Genomic DNA, 14,364 nt, shown 5'->3' on the forward strand with positions numbered 1-14,364 from the left:
CCAAGGCAATCTTCTTAGCTCAAGAACAACTCTTCGAGTTGTTCATACGACTCGGCGAGTCGGATGCAGATAGCCTGAGTTTTAGAATCGAAAGGGAACTCGTCAAGTTGATGCCATACTCGACGAGTAGCCACGAGTAGGGTTGAGAAGTGAGAATAGAGACTCGGCGAGTCAGGTCAACTGTAGGTTGACTTTGACCGGGAGAGTTGACTTTGACCAGGGGTAAAAGAGTCATTTTACCCTAATTCAGTTATTAGTAGTTGATTGAGTGTGTTTATGGAATTGTAGTCGGGGAGATACTGGAGCAGCAACAGATAGCTTCCAGAGCCATACACTCAGCAGCCAGTTCACGAGGTGAGTTTCCTTCCAGTAGGAACGGGTCTACGGCCACAATGTCGGCCCGTTTAGTTAGCAGTAGTTCCGGACTTCAGTCCGATGCAGTAGTTAGAGTGCTTGATGTCTTTGTGATTCAAGCATGTTTGTGTTATGTGTTTCGGACTTCAGTCCGATGCAGTATATGTGTTATGTTAGCAAATACATGTTTATGTTATGCTATGTTCAGACAGTTCCGGACTCCGGTCCGATGCAGTTAGTTCCGGACTCCGGTCCGATGCAGGGGACAAGGTCCTAGTTAGTTCCGGACTTCGGTCCGATGCAGCTAGTTCCGAACTTCGGTCCGATGCAGTCAGTTCCGGACTTCGGTCCGATGCAGCTAGTTCCGGACTTCGGTCCGATGCAGTCAGTTCCGGACTTCGGTCCGATGCAGTGGGCAAGGCCCAGTATGTGCTTTATTTGTTATTGTGTGGTATGTGGTAGTTTGGGGGAGCTCACTAAGCTTCGTGCTTACGGTTTCAGTTTTGGTTTCAGGCACTTCCGCAAGTAAAGGGAAGAGCTCGGGATGATGACATCGCACACACCACAACTTTAGTTTTTATCCTAGGAGTTGATTCAGTTTCTTAGATAGGTTTTGATACAGTTGTGACGCAGTTTTTCTCACAGTATTTTAGTATGGTTTTGAGATACGCAACGTATGGCTTTATTATGTGATACGCAGTTTTATGATTTTTGTTATATTAAAAAATGAAATTTTCGGGTCGTATTTTTGGGATGTTTCATTCTCATATTGAATAAGCACCGTCAATATATAATAAAATAATCAGAAGACTACTAATATATTGGTTTTCCATAATAATATTTGGTAAACGAGTATCATATATACTCAATGATATAACATAATGTAGTGTCAACTGTAGATAAGGTCATTTCATATATAAAAACAAAGGATATCGAAGTAAATTTCTACAATAAATGACCATAATTTCTTACATTTGCACCCTCTAGGGTCGGCCCTGACCACGTATCATGGGGGGCATTGAGGGAGACAAAGTGGGAAGTTGCACATAACCCAATTTTTTATTGTGTGTGTGTATGTGTGTGTATATATTATAATAACGATAAAGACCTTTTTTTTTGCTTGCCATGCGCCTTTAAGGATATTTAATTCTTCAGGACCGGTCTGACGCTGCCACGTACTACAACATTTTGATCTTTGTTGCTTTCAATATGAGTCGTTCTAATTGTGTAATTAGAGTTACAGTCTCCCAAAACCTCAAAAGTTATGTTATTCCTATTGGATTATGGTGATTCTTACAACCTTTAAAAGAACGCAACATAAGCACTTTGAATCCATAATCCAATCGGATAACATGGAGATTGCAACTAAATTGGAAACAAAATAAAGATCAAGTTGATACATTTCTCTTATGTATGTGTATATATATATATATATATATATATATATATATATATATATATATATATATATATATATATATATATATTCCCTTCTTTATCTTGGGTAGTTTATATCCCAAACCAATAGTCTTTTTCTCGTGATTGCACCCCAAGATTATGATCGAGCAAAAGATTGAGATTCTCTCTTGTTCTTGAAGGCAAAAACTAAAACCCTAGCCTTGGGATCCGTGAGTATGTGAGAGAACCGAGAGCTGGAGTAGTTTGGAGGGAATGGAATGGGCGACCTTATACTAGGATCGGTCAAGGTTAGTTTAAGTGTTGACTATATAACACTTATCCCTCAGCTAGTGGTAGGGTAATTATCTAATAGACAAAATTGCAAAAATGTCTCTATGCTTTTCAAAATTATGTGGTTTTTGTCCAAAAAATTGTAATGTCCCAAAAATTAAGACCAAAAAAATTCATTTTTAACTTAATAAAACTGTAATTCAAAACCTAATCATGAAACCAAGGTGGAACAAAGTGTATCAATACATCATAAAACATCAGAGTAAATCACAAAACATGGAGTAATGTGGTGTGTGCTCTATAATCATCCCGAGCTTTTCCCTTTCGAACCTGAAGTATCTAAAACATAACGGAAAATCGTAAGCACAGAGCTTAGTGAGTTCCCCAAACTACCACATACCATACATAACAAAAACATACTGGCCCCTGCCCTTCATCGGGCCTTGCCCGATATCGGGTCCCGCCCGACATCGGGCCTCGCTCGGTATACAGATATGGTAATCATTAGACCCCGCCTGGCATCGGGTCTTGCCCGGTAAGCATACCAACACATAACATATGCAAGAGTCACACATATATCTAACATCCTAACATAATAAACCATGAGTTGGCATTGGTGTTTTCGACCCGTTAAACACAGTGAGGAAACTCACCTTTAACTGCTGAATCACACAGATAAATCTCTGCCTGCTGGCCTGGTAAATCTCTGCGCTATCACCATAAAACAACATTTAATTATTACTGGGTGTTGGACCATAACCAATAATGCAAAATACCTAGCCCAAGCCTAGGGTAAAAGACCATTTTACCCTTTCCACACTTGGCCTAAAATCCAAAGCCTAAACCAAAAGCAACAAAAGCCCAATATGGCCCAATTCCCAAATTTGGTCCAAAACTTGACATGGGTCTAATCCTAGAAGGCCCAATTTCGTAAAAGGTACCAAAATACTCATCGGTGAACTCTGGTCAAAGGTCAAAGGTCAACAATTCAACAAGTCAAAGAAGTCCATACAGACTGAGTACACCCTGCGTACTCAATTGGTATGCACAACATACTTCGGATCTTGACCAGCCTACAGAGGTGTTGACCCAGTACGCGCTACGTACCAAGAGTTACGCCCCATGTACGCTGCATGCACTTAATCCATCTAGAAAAGGTCTTAAAGCTTTAAGCAAACACGCCCTAATGCTCAGAACTAGTTTCAAATCATGCCTTAATCCATAAAGTCTTAACTTTGAGCTTTTGCATGGCTCAGTGAGTCCCAAATCCAATCCCTAGCTTCACAACTTCAACAAAAGAGCTAAATACTCATGCATTGGTTGATATCAACCATCAAGATTACATTTTTATGCATTTAGGACACCTAAACGTCCAAATCTAGTGACCAAACTCCTAGAGCAATCTCATTCTCATAAGGACAACCCAAAGAGACCAAAATATGCCATAAATTACTCCAAACTAGATCTACCCAAGGAGATGTCAAGAAAGAGCTTTTTACCTTCAATAGGTTACAAACGAGGTGTAGATTCTGGATCTCCAAGCTCCGCTCCAAGTGATTATTCTTCAACAACCTTCTATCTCTTCAAACTAAGATTCCTCACAAGAGCTCAAGAACTCAAAGATGGTGGCTAGGGGTTGAGATTAAGGTTTAGGAGGTATAGAGGCTGATAAGATGGACATTGCATAGGGATTGATGCAGTATTCATCAGTAGTTGGAAATATGGATTTTAAGTATTGGTTAAATTCACGCTTAAAGATTACTTCATGGATTCGATCACGAGTAACTTTAAGATGATAATATCTTTTATTCTTAAAACAGAGATATATAAGTTATTGTCACACCCCAAAACCGGAATGGTGGAAACGTTCTGGGGTGGATGACGTCATGTCAAGTATCACAACATATGCAGTATAGTAATCAAAGTACAACAACCATTGCATTAATAGTAATAGTTTTACATAGTTTACATTTCATAGAAACATCAAAGTAATACAAGTGGTAATATAGGTGCAGCTTGGTACTAAACTATCTTCACCAAAAGCTCTTGGGATGTACCTGTCTATTGCTGACTTGAGAATACAAGTTATTTGAAAGCGAGTATCAACATTTTTACAAATCCTGGTGAGTTCATAAGTATTTAATGTCATTTTATTCAAATAACTTTATAAAAAGTAGTAGTTTAGAATCAACAGTGTATTAGAGTCCTTTCCAGAAAATCCTATATTTTCTAATTAAAAGTAGTCTTCTACCAAGACCCGACAGTGTTATGTTTTAAAGAGAATTTCCCTGAAATGTTATTATTACCAAAATACGGTATTTGACTTTAAAGATAGTAGAAGGATATAACAAGTAAAAACATTAGGGAAAATGACATATGCCCCAGCAAGAAATACTGCTGACTAAGGCAAAAGAAATCATAGACTCCAGGAGAGTATCGAATGAACGACACGCCTGGCTCAGTCTAACGAAAGGAGACACAGACCCCAGACAGTATCAAATGAAAGATACAGCTATAAAGGTTTAAAACAGTGAATACAGACCCCAGACAGTATCAACTGAATGATACGTCTAGTAAGGTCTAAAAACAGTGAATACAGTGTTAAATTCCCGTTACCTTAAAGCCATGAATTATAAGGTAACCCCGAGCTACTCGTAACCATACTGATAGACACTAGAGAACTTGACGCCCTGCAAGCGTCAGTGTAAGTATGACATTTGTCACCCCTTGGCTTGGTAGGCCGTGGACTGTAGCTAAAAGTCAGGGTGCGGGGGTGTCAATCCCGTATAGATCTATACACACAATGTCCGCTCTCCCTACAAGAGACTATGGTTACCAACTTGACAACGGAGAAGGCCGTGTACTGAAGATGCATCTCATATAGTGAGATCTGATGTAAAATACTAGACTAATGATAGAGACTCACAACTAAACTGACTAATGTAAACCTATATGTATATGCTTTTATACATAATATATAACTAATGATCAAACGACCTTCGGACGGATATCCGATCCCACCAGACCACATCTCAACGAAGAAAAGGAAATAGGGCGAACTAGCCTTCCTAAGTCCTTTAAACATTATTTATATAACTTATACAAGCACAGGCATACATTTAACTAAGTAGAAGCATTTAAAGAAGTTTAGGTGTTTAACGAAGTAGAAGTGTTTCAAAAAGTATAAGTGTTAACAAGTAGGAGCTTATCGTGAAGTAGAAGCGTATCGTGAAGTTGGAGCGTATCGTGAAGTAGGAGCGTATCATGAAGTAGGAGCGTATTACGAAGTAAAAGTGTATCACGAAGTAAAAGTGATAACAAAGTAGTAGCATTTAACTAAGTAGGAGCATTAACTAAGTAGAAGTATAACAAGGAAGTAGAATCTAACGAAGTAGGAGTATAAAAGCATGGAAGAAAACTTCGGTGAAATTTTTGGAAAACCTTTATACTTAAGAAAATCACGACTTGGTATTCTTTTATAGAATAAGTTTGAAAACCTTTAGAAATCCTTTGAAAATCTTTCATAAACAAGTTTTGAATGAAACTTTGATAAAACATTTTGGGTAAAGAAATGCTTTGTTTAAAATAATGTTGTAACAGGATCTGAAGTAAAACATACAGCGTGGTAAACAATTTGAGAAAAGCTTTGAACAAGTAAAGACGTTTTGGAAAACCATTTGCAGTATCATACTCGGTAAAACAGTTGACGGTGTAATAAATCCTTGTGCATGCGGGTTATCAATCACATGTGGTTGATATGATAACTGGCATGTTTAACTTGTATTTGTTGGATTAGTGTCTAAGTCCATAACTATTTTGGTATGTACTTGACCCGATGGTGCATGGTCCTTTTGGGTTGCCTTCACCAAAGCATCTTGATTGGATAAATAAATAAAGAGAGAGGTTATTATGATTTATTAATATGTTATAAGAATAATATATTAAAGGAGAAATCATATTTGTTTAATTAATATTGGTCAATAATTAATTAAGAATTAATTTTGTGATCAAGTGTAATTAATTAAACTAGAGGGGCTGAATTGTAATTATGTGATAGTTACAAAATAAGGTAAGGATTATCTTATTAATAGGTTGGACGAATTTAAGGTGATAAGGCCTTAGAATTCGACTAGGATAAGGGTTTTCAAGGCTTATCTTATGGTTACTTGATGGGCAAGCAACTAGATAAGGATAAGGACTAAAACCCTAATCTCTACACCTATATAAAGACCCCCCCCAAGGCTCATGAATTCGTCCATGCCTTCCCAAGAGGTCCTAGAGACGAATTCTTATACCTCTCCTCTCTCTTTATACTTTCTCCATTTGCTCTTGGTGTTTGTGAGCCATTAGAGGAGTGACACTTGTGACTCTAAGCCTTCCAAAGTCAATTCAAGGAGGAATTGGGATTGTTATTGCTACATAACAATCAAGGTAATATCTTAAACCTAATTATATGTTAATATCGATTCCCATATGCTAGAATTAGGGTTTATAGCCTTGGATAACTTGCATGTACAATAGAGAAACATAGATCCAAGCATTAGGGTTTGTATGAGCACATAGGATGTTCTTAGGACCAAAACCCATCAGTGGTAACATAGCCTAGACTGGTTTCTATTGTATTGATGCTTGATTTGTTTGAAAAAATTCGATTTTTTGGTTTCTGGAGGTTGGACTCGCCGAGTCCATAGCTGAACTCGTTGAGTCCATGCAGACTCGACGAGTCCAAGCTTGACTCGACGAGTCAACTTGTCAGATAGGGATATCTTCGCGATTTCTTGATGTTTTTTCTTATGGATAGTTACCTTATCATATTAGATCAATATAAATCTGATTTTATGATATATTTGACTATATTCTTGATCTAATTGAAGATATTTATCAATTAATAAGATAATTGTTTCCTTATGTGATAATTGATTAATTATTTTGACTAAATTGATAAATTGTTTTGCAAGAAATCATTAAATAAATCAAATATGGATAATTATGTGATTAATTGTTAATTTAGATTATTTGTTATTTGATCCTTGTTGTTATGAAAAGTTTCATATTTTCCCCTTAGGTTTTATAGTTTAAATTTGAACCCAAAGGTTTTGTAGTTTTGAAATTTAAATAGTTAAAACCCTAATGTTTTGAAAAAGGTTTCAAAACTTGCCCTCAAGTTTTGGAATTTAAATTTTGATTAAATAGTTTAATTTTGATGTATATTTAAATTCTAAACCCTAATGTTTTGAAATGTTTCAAAACTTGCCCTCAAGTTTTGGAATTTAAAAGTTGATTAAAAGTTTAATTAGGAATGTTAAATTCTAAAAAGTCTAGTATTGTTTTGAAAAAGTTCAAATCACACCCTTATGGTTTTATTAATTAATTAAGGTGTATAATTAAAAGAGGTTTAATAAATCCATAAAGTTTTTGGTTTAAAATTTAATTGAATTAAAAGTATAATTGTTAAATTTGACCACCTAATATTTTAAAAGTCTAAAATACACCCTATACTATATATAACATTAAAAGTCTAACATTATATATATGTATGAGTAAAAGTCAGTCTTACCGTTAGTAGGCCTCATTCACGAAGCTAGTCTATAAGGGGTGTTTAAGGAAATTGCCTATAAAATGGCTATTGAATGGGTATCCACTCTTACCCACCACACTCTTGACTAGTGGAGGGTCGTTAGCCGAACGGGTAGGATAGGACGAAAAACCTTCCATTATAAGTATAACGAATTACAAAAGTAACTAAATGGTTTCATAAAATTCCCAATCTTAGTTACTTAGGCAAAAGTGAATTGATGCAATTCCATGAAATTACACTTTGTGCCCTTGCGAAGACGCTAGTGGAGCGTGTGTGGTTTACCGGCACACTAAATGGTTCTAAGCAAAGGTAGCAAAGGTGACTCAATGTTTGTCATAGTTCGGTGGAGCGTGTGTGGTTTACTGGCACATCGAATAGGTGACTGTAACATGTGAGGGCACCATGTAAGTTTGCATGGTTATTCACACCCGCTTTGTGATCCTCGGCATCCCAGTCAAAAACAAGAGGGGCATATTGAGATTTAAACATGCCATTGAAATGTTTAATGAATCTCAAAGGATCTAGGAGTTTTCATAGATTTAAAACTTAAATTTCTTTTCGTTTTTCGTGGTGGAAATTAGTGAATCGTCATTCACTTACCTTCAAATGTTCTGCAATTTGGGTTACGACATCCCTCTCCCGAGTTGTAGAATATTGTGTTAGGTCCTAGCCTTAGTATCTCATTTGGGTGATTTACTAAGGACTCAATCACTCAACTAACTTGAATTCATTTTCTCCCGTTTTGTAGATGTCAAAGTTTGACAACTATGGTCTTCCCAAATCCCATGGAACAAGCTTTCCACATGAAGATGATATTCCACGATTCGATCGAGGAACAAGAAATCATGCTTCACTTCCTCCACCTCCTCCAATTATTCTCCCTAACCCACAAGTTCAAAGGCTTGAAAAGTTCAAGATCACTCAAGCCCTTTTGGCAAGTAAACATAAAGAAGGAAAGTCGGTGTGTGCACACGTCCTAGGGATGAAGTCACACATTGATAGGTTAAGAATGTTGGGATCCGTTGTCTGTGAGGAAATGGTTGTTGATTGGGTTCTTCAGTTACTTCCTAACTCATATAGTGAGTTCGTAAGAGAGTACTATATGATGAACCGCGACGTGACCCTTATAGATCTCACCTATATGCTTATTTTTGCTGAATCAGCAATGGTTTGTCGCAATAGAAAAGCAAAGTTGATTGGTGAATCTGCCTTCAAGACCTCTATGGATGTAGACAATGGCAACGAAAGACATGCTATGATCAAAAAGTTTGATCATAAGAGAAAGGCAATGTCTAAAGTAGTTCCATGTCATGTTCCTAAAGAGTCAATTTGCTTTTATTGCCAAGAGAAAGGGCATTGGAGACGAAGCTGCCCCATTTACCTAAGAGATCTAAGAGATGGGAGAGTCGAAACGTATGGCTCTAATACAGGTAAAATCCATTGACTAACTCTTTTAAGCTTCATTCTAGATTCTTAATACATAATGTGATAAGATTACAATTGATGTTTTGTAGAATCGAAGAAAAGAAAGGAAGCTTAAAGGAAGAAGTGAGCAGAATCTAACCATGAAGGAATGGATTTCGATCACATTTCTCGAAGATTAGATTCTTAAGCTACTACTTAGAGTTAGAGTTAGATTGCTAAGAAAGATGTATTAGCATAAGTTTTTCAATGAATTGCATTGTAAGGACAAATTTTTCCGCAATAAAATAAAATTTGATTTTATATTATTTATTTATCTTTGCAATGGCGTATATGAAAAATTGGTGTTTGAACGTTTCTATTATTAGCAATAATGGATTTGATTCTTATTATGTTATTTATGGAAAGTCGAGAATTTACCAAATAGGGAGAGTTTCTCATTGCCCAAGTTTCAATTGGACAGAAACTTGGAATCATGCAACTTGGTTGCACGATGAATGAGAAATTTCGTATTTGGAAATTAGACTAATTCATTGACAAAGTATCAAGTGAAGGACTAGGAGATCGAGCACACAAAAGTTGTGTGTTGATCAAGTTCACCATAAGAGTAACAATGATATTCGTCATGATTCACTAAAGGTTTAGTAAATATGATTACACTTACAAGATTAAGTGTAATTGTGAATTGATTGAAAAAGTTTAAATCAATAGCAAAACGAATAAGAAGAATCAAGTAGGCAGAAAGATAAAAGTTTCTCCATTCTAAGAAGAAAGGAGAGTACCTTTTATGCTTTATGATAGGTCTTAATGATTAAGAACCATATCTCAATTGATCCTCTAAGAGAGTCTTAGTACAAATGCATGTCTAAGAAGAGGATTCAAGAATTGTAGAAATGGTTAAATCAAGAAGTCAATCATACTTCGTTCCAAAACAAGTCTTAGAGTTAAGATTGCGACATTGAGTGATAAGTATTAAGAAGGTTTATAGCATTCATCAAATGTGGAAAATTTGTGATGTCTTGGATAAGACAAAAACCAATTAGGACCAATTTATGAAGAGTTTTGATAAAAGCTACACTAACACTTGAATATTTGTTTGTCAAGAAATGTTTTGACAAGAGAATCTTATATGTCAAGGAGTCAGTGGGAGTCTTATTGGTCTTGAAAGGTTTCAAGAACAAATCAAATAAACCTTATCGATCATCACTAGCACACGAGTTGAGGTTTACAACCTATCGTGTTGACATTATTTTGTTTCTGTGCCAATCCATTCGAGTTAATTATGCATGTGAGTCCTATGAGTTCTCATTTGAATGCATAAAAGGCAAGGACCTTGATCAATGGAAAGTACATTGATAAGAAAAGGTGAGCTGCTTAACTACTTGGAAGACATGGTGGGCAGCTGTGCTACCATAAAGGCAAGAAATCGAGATCAAGAAAGTTCAATCCATATGAGTTTGAATTTGTCGTAAATTTTGGTTTTGACAAATTCACATGGATAGGAACAAATACACCATTTAAATCTAAGTGTCATAAGATTTCCTCCTTCATGAAAATGATTGTGAGGAAATGCTTTCACTAAGAAAGATTTTAAGAAGATAGTGATTGTAAAATTGGATTCTCAAATTTGATTATGGTTACGGTATCCCTTTCCATGATTTGAATTGTGAGGTTTGGCAATTAGTCTTAATTGTTTAGACACACATATGAACTATCTAAGGCAAAGGTGTATAAGCTCAAGAAGCCTTGATAAAAGATTATCAAAGCATTAAGTATTAGAAACATGAACTTAAGAAATTCAATAGGTATTGTTTTTCGGAAAGTTAAGATATTTAGGAATACATGTCGAAGCTAGTAGGAGCATAAGTGTTATGTTTATAATAATCATCATGATAGTGGGAGCATAAAAGTTATGATTGGGTGCTCGGTGTCAAGTAAAGACTTGAACACACTGAGTGACCTATTAACATATGATGACATATGTTTACATACAATTAGTAAATATAATACTAATTAAACACGTATACGCATCCTAAAGTGCGGAAAACACTTTGATTAAGTGCTAGGGGTGTCCCTGGTAACATCTATGGGTATGTATGGCCTAGATAGGGAGTTTACTCTTCAAGAGTAAACTCTTTATAGGGTTCACGACTCTAATACCAACTCCCCATGAGTTTACGACCGTAAACTCATGGTGAGGGTGTTCTAGGATGCTAAATGGTCTTATCTCACTCATAGATTTAGGCTAGGTCCAAATATAAGGCATGGGAATGGGTTTAAAGCAACAAATGGACCATTTGAGGAGTTTACGGCCCTAAAAAAGGAGTTTACGGCCGTAAGCTCCTAGATGCACCTTCCTTTGGTGTATTAGGGTCTTAAATGGTAGAGAATAAAGTTCTATGCATTTTTCCAAGTCAACTGAAGAAGTTAGGGCATCATTTGGGCACTCTTTGGGAGTTTACGGCCCATGGACCAATCCTAGGGGGGTTTACGAACGTAAACTCCTATTTCCTTGGTTTAATTGATGTTTAATGCCTTTACTTCAATGGGGGTTGCTTCTAGACATTTTCCAAGGCCATAGGAGGTGTTTGAGGGCATTTCTAACACCTTAAAAGGTGTTCACAGCCTATGAAGAGGGGTTTACGGTCCAAGAGTGTTCTTGGGCCGTAAACTCATGTTTACTCTCCATATCATAAGGTTTTGGTGTTCTAAGCTCGAAGGTGTAAGTCCACAAGTCATATTTAAGCCCTAGGGGTAGTTTAAAGGGGTTTTGGGGCTTAAAGACCCCACTTAAGGGTGTTCACGGTCCAAGAGTGTTCTTGGGTTATAAACACATATTCTTGCCCCTATTTGATGTCTTAAACACGAATTTGCATGTTAACTAAGTTATACACCAAGTTAGGATAGATTACTTACTAGTTTGGGGCTCGAAACGGGCGTTTTTGGCTCGAAAACAAGTTGTAGAGAGAGTGGAAAGAGTGTGAATGGAGTCCACTCCCCCTTATATAGGGGTTTGAGTTGGGGCTCAGTGGAAATCTACCCGATACTGCCGTTAAACGGGGCTTTTTGGTCGCACCCGATTAAACGGTCGTATTTTGACTTGGTTGAAACTAAAAATCTTTAAGGGCATTTTGTGGGTGTTTCTAATTTGTTTCAACCCTTACCAAGTCATTATAAAAGTCCCACATTAATTAACCTCTTCTAAAAGGTTAACGGACAGCTTAATAAAACGAGGCTTATTAACGGAAGGAGGGGTTAAATATGACAGAATAAATTTCGGGTTGTCACATCATCCCCCCGTTAGAGGGAATTTCGTCCCAAAATTCAGGTTTAGGCAAGGAAGTAGGTGTGAATGACCGAGTAATGAGATGAAGGTACTTCCTTTTAGGTTGGTCCTCGCACTCCCAAGTGAACTCTGGCCTTTGTTTGGCGTTCTAACAAAACTTCACTTACGGGATGCGGATTTCGTCTCGTGTCGTTAGCGATTCCTACTGGTTCGTCTACGAAGTTAGGGTTCCCAATGGTTTCTATCAAGATGAGTGGGATACAAAGAGCGACGTCGGGCAACCGCTTATCAAGTCTAAGAAGTGGATTGATCTGGGGTGAAACTTGTGGAATTTCCGAAAGTAGCAGTGGTCTGACGAAGGTTGGACCAATTTTCGTAAAGAATCTCGGATGGTCCTAAGCTCTCGGAAGGGAAGAGCTTTTCAGTACGTAGAACATAGTGTACTTCTATGGCGAGATCATCACTGGCGTGATCGTCATTCCGAAGTTCCAAACGTTCTCTCTCATACTGGAAGTGTAGTCCTTCAGGTTGTTTCTAGATCATCGGATGGATTGTGTGTCTACGAGTATCTGTTTGCTGCAGAGTGTCTATCTTAATCTCGTGAAAAATGAACCTGCACTTCTGATTCTTGAGATATTTCTAACGGAAACCCTCAGGGTCGGGGAGATAGGGTTTCACCAGACGAGTGTTGGACTATCTCAAGAGGTGATTCTACTATTTATGCGCGAGATAGTATTCGTGGAACACCTAGTAGTCCAATGAATCTCCAAGATATGCCCTATTCTATAAGGTGTTGGTTTATTCTAGTTGCAGAAAGCACGTGCTCTCGTATAACCCATCGACTAACACCTAGACTGGTGTCAAGTCTATAACCTCTTCGGGATCTGGGTTATGAGGCTTAACGCAACCTACTCTCGCACTTTATTCAAGTATTCATGGCTGCAGAGATTATCCTGTGGTTCTTGGCATTCTAGTGTTCACTTCGGAGAATACAGTTTATCGTCTACAGGGCGACGGTGACTTCTCTCACGTAAGGGGGGCGGAGTGTCCTAGGCACTACTCGTCGGTAACGGGGCGGACGAAGTGCCTGAGTAGTGCGAACATCTTCTGCAACTACTCTTCCGGTGGTTCTGAGTTTTCTCGATCTAGGTCAAATCTAGTGAGTATAGGGTTCTATCACTCGGAACTTTATTCTCCTCATCCACTCTTCTCAGAATTTTAACTCCTCGCAGCTTTCGGATCTCCGAGATATCCGCTGAGATGCTTAATTCGTGGGATTAAGCGTGAATGGATGGTCGCAGTCAATGTCCTTGACTCTTACAACTCAAATTTATGTACCAACTGAGGGTGTTAGCTACTATGCTGGTGTTGGATTAGTGTCTAAGTCCATAACTATTTTGGTATGTACTTGACCCGATGGTGCATGGTCCTTTTGGGTTGCCTTCACCAAAGCAACTTGATAGGATGAAGTATGGAGAGAAATGATTAAATATGATTTATTAATATATTATGAGAATAATATATTAAAGGAGAAATCATATTGTTTAATTAATATTAGTCAAGAATTAATAAGAATTAAGTTTGTGGCTAAAAGAGATTAATTAAACTTAAGGGACTAGAATTGTAATTATAAGATAATTGCAATTTGGGCTATGGATTGCCTTATATTAAGGAGTGGACGAATTCTATGGAGAAACCCATTAGAAATCGTCCAAGGCCTTTAAGGAAAGGAGTCAACGGGTTGCTTAGGGCTTAAGCATCCAAATTAGGGTTTCCTTGTTAGATAACCCTAATAGCCTCACTATATATAAAACCCTTATGCCCCAAAAACGTGGGGAACTTATTCTTTAGGGTTTCCACATGTTTTTGAGAGCCTCCTTCTCTTCTCTTCTTCATCCTCTTGTTCTTGGTGTTTGTGAACCATTAGAGGAGTGACATTTGTGACTCTAAGCTTTCTAAAGTCGTTACAAGGAGGATTTGAGATTGTTATTGCTACATAACAATCAAGGTATGATCTAAACCCTAATTATATGTT

Source organism: Lactuca serriola, chromosome 1, assembly GCF_051521515.1.
Source record: "Lactuca serriola cultivar US96UC23 chromosome 1, Lser_US96UC23_V15, whole genome shotgun sequence".
Taxonomy (NCBI): Eukaryota; Viridiplantae; Streptophyta; class Magnoliopsida; order Asterales; family Asteraceae; genus Lactuca; species Lactuca serriola.